Genomic DNA, 3,837 nt, shown 5'->3' with positions numbered 1-3,837 from the left:
AGTCAGGAAAAAGTGAATTCCATCTTGTGTGATTATGTTTTCAATTTTCCACTCGGTCTTGTCCCCAAAATGATAAGTATATTGAGTTGACAATCTTGCTACTCTCACTTGTACAAATCAAAGGACGATTCCTCGCGAACAAGAGTTCATAATACACTTAGGATTAAGACTAAGTTACCTAGGTCATCCTAATGAAATAGAAACCTAATTAGTTAATGAATTTACATATAGTGGTTACTATTTTGTGGTTTGATGTTATGCAAACTCATTGCATAGGATATGTTCACTTGTATGTTACCTACACGAACGCGTTGGATCATTGCATTTGTACCAAATACAAAGTGAGTCGTAACCATAGAGTTACCAGGATAAGGTACACAGTCTTTATCCCAATAGACCATTTAAGTTGATCTCAAATATTGATCATTGTATGTCTCTACATACTGTCCAAGACTCATCAAACAACTTAGGATGTTAGTTTATTGGATTTGGGTTATTAAGACAAAACTAATAATATAATCAATAACATTTATTGAAATTACAATAAAAACACTTTTTTAATAACGTCAATGGATTATATTTACAATCTATGAGTTTTAGGACATAAATTTCAACACCGAGGACCATAAATTTCATCGGTAGAAGTGGTATGCCAATAGATTGTTTTATCGTTGGCAATAAGTGAAATCGCCAACGGCAAAAATTATAACATTGGTATATATGAGTTTTTGCTAACGACATATTTTTGTATTGTTGGCATATGTAGACATATGCGGATGATTTATTATTACTATCAGCTTAAGTGGACCAACGCCGATGGAATTAAATATACCATCGACAGTTCTTTTAAAACAAAAGTACCTTAGTATTTTTTCCCAAATCTCTTTTTTCCTCCCAATAGGTCGCCGCCCACACACCTTCATGAGTTTTACTCACCTTTCTTCCTCCCACATACGCCAGCCACCCTTACCCTTTCCCTTCATGATTTTTCCTCATCTTTCTTCCTCCCACACATGCTGCCCACCCCTTCCATTCACGCAAACGGACGGACTGACGGCTTGCACAAGTAAGAGTCTTCACACGAATGGAACGACCACCGCCCCCCTAATTTTTCTAGACACATTCTTGACGGTTGCACCCCCTTCATTGCACCCTCCGCCGCCCCACTTTTTTTCTGGACAAAGTGTCGATGGCAGCCGCTCCCTCATTTCTCTAGCCAGTGTCGTCATTTTATCCTTTTCATCCTAAGTAAGTTTAACTTCGATCTAGTTTTTTTACATGTTTTTAGATGGAAAAAAAATGATTGATCCAGTTTAATTTTTACTTGTTTTTAGATGGAAATTACAGTAGATTATTTTGAGATTAGTTCATGTATGTTTTGAGATTGAAATTATAGTAGATTGCAGTTCGATGTGTTTTGAGATTGAAATTATGGTAGATTGTGTGGGGTAATCTCTTCAATTTGTTGATTTTTTTGTTTACGAGATATACATAAAATTTTGTTTAGAATGCATGATGAAAATAGTTTTGGGATGTAAATTGTAGAAGGCATAAGTCAAATAATGGAATGATTGAGGATGGAGTGTGGCATTATTTTTTGCAATTAATTGTTTTTAGCTTAATTTTTGTAATTTTACATTTCAGTATGATTATTAGTTATTTTATTTTGGAATAAATTGTCCCTATTTTTTATAAGTAGAAAAAGACTCGAGATGTTGGGGATGTGGTTCAAAGTTAGTTAAAGCTAACTTTGATCTTTTGTGTTGTTTCTGTAAGTTTAAGGCTCTAACACTCTAGGAGTCAAGTTTAAATTGGAAAGAATATAATTAAAAATGGATAGAGGTTGGATTCATCTTCGGGATAAGTTTTCAATGACTTACAGGGAAGGAGTAACTCAATTTCTTGAAAAAGAAAAGCTTCATGTCAATAACTAACTTGAGAAAAACAAGATGTCCATGTAAAATTTGTATGAATACAGTGTGAAAATCATTAGACGGGGTTGAGCAATATTTGCTCACATATGGAATGTCTCCATTGTATAGTCAATGGGTCTATCATGGTGAAACAAGTAAATTAGCAAGAGAATTAAATCAAACAACTTCATTCAATACGTGGTGAAGGATTAAATTCTGAAGAGTTTACTGATGTGCCAACTAAAGGAAACAAGATGTTGAATATTCTAAATGATTTACAAGTTCGAAGTTTGAAAAGGTTTCATGAAGAAGATATCGAGACTGAGGTACCCATAATTTGAATCTATTCGAGGATTTACTAGGTGAAGCATGTAATCAATTGTACCCTAGTTGTACAAAGTAGTCTTCGTTGGAATTTTTAGTAAGATTGATGCATATTGAAGTTCTAAATGGTTGGAGTAACAAGTCATTTGATATGCTACTCGAATTGTTAAAGAACACATTTCCAACGGATGCATCTATACCTAGTTCATATTACGAAGGTAAGATTAAGTTACGTGACTTAGGGCTAGGCTATGACCTAAATTATGCGTGCAAGTATGATTGCATACTATACTGAAAGGATTTTTCTAATTTTCAACAATGTCTAATATGCAATGAGTCTCTGTATAAAATTTACAATGAAAAATGTAAGAAGATCACACATAAAGTCTTACACCACTTTCCATTGATTCTAGGATTGAAACAATTTTTCTAAGAATACACAGTTTGGTTCAAATTCCCAAAATATTCGTTTAGGATTAGCTTCAGATGGTTTCAAATCCATTTGCAAATATGAGTGTTGCTTACCGCATGTGGCCTGTTATGCTAATTCCATATAATTTGCTACTATGAAAATGCATGAAAGAAACAAATTGTGGATTTGAAATTGCAAATTATTTGTTATGCTAAATCCATTTGCAACTTACATACTATGTCTTTACTTGTACCGGGTCTGAAATCTCCAGGAAAGGAAAGTGAACTTTACTTGCAACCATTGGTAGATGAGTTGAAAGAATTGTGGAATTATGGCGTTCGTACTTATGATAGTGTTAGTGGTGATTACTTTCAACTATATGCAAGTTTGTTATGGACTATTAATGACTTTTTAGTACTAAGGGTTATCAAGCATGCCCCATTTGTTATTTTTTGGTTGTAGATAAAGTTCATGAACCTAGGTTTAGATTTGTTATCTTGGATTTGGGATGAAATATAGTTTTGTTTTCGTAAGTTATTATTATTTTGGTTATGTAAAGTTTGGATTATTTAGTATGTAAGTTATGTTTTGGTTGTAGAGAAAAGTAAATTGTCAAGAAATTAAAATATGCAAAGTTTTTGTATATATATATATATAAACTGCAAAATATACTAGTTTATTTAATATGTTTCTATTGTTTTCCTTTCTATTTGTTTTTCAAGTTCATGTATCATTTATGTATATTGTTTATTATAACTATTGTTATTTTGGATGAATTTACTATTTTTGATATGTCAATTTTATAAAAAACGGTTGTAACTTTTATTGCAACATTAAATGAATTATAGTATTTACTATTTATATAGTTTGAATTGTGTTTAGATACAAACCAAAAGAACGCTGAAAAACAATACAAATATAACATATATATACATATTTTAAAAAATAGGATTTTGCCCACGACACTATTTTAAAGCATCGACATTCATGGATTTACCGACGAAAACTATAATTGTCGGTGTAATAGATCTACACCTTCAACAATAAATGTCGTCGACAATACGAGCATATACCGATGACATTCTTACACCGTCGACATACTAAATGCCCATGAAATATTTGCACCGTCATTGAATATCCTTTTCACCGACAATTAATTTCTAGTGTCAGCACAATTCTGTTGGTTTA

The 3,837-nt window shown here is 32.4% G+C and overlaps 1 long non-coding RNA gene across 1 annotated transcript; it reads left to right on the top strand.

The window, feature by feature from the left end:
- Nucleotides 1–697: 697 nt before the first annotated feature.
- LOC116403713 lies at nucleotides 698–3,328 on the top strand. Its single transcript, XR_004216545.1, has 2 exons — nucleotides 698–1,248; nucleotides 2,921–3,328. It is a non-coding gene; the product is annotated as an uncharacterized LOC116403713 (long non-coding RNA).
- Nucleotides 3,329–3,837: the final 509 nt, after the last annotated feature.

This window comes from Cucumis sativus, chromosome 5, assembly GCF_000004075.3.
Source record: "Cucumis sativus cultivar 9930 chromosome 5, Cucumber_9930_V3, whole genome shotgun sequence".
NCBI lineage: Eukaryota > Viridiplantae > Streptophyta > Magnoliopsida > Cucurbitales > Cucurbitaceae > Cucumis > Cucumis sativus.
This window is presented reverse-complemented; position numbering and strand designations above follow the sequence as displayed.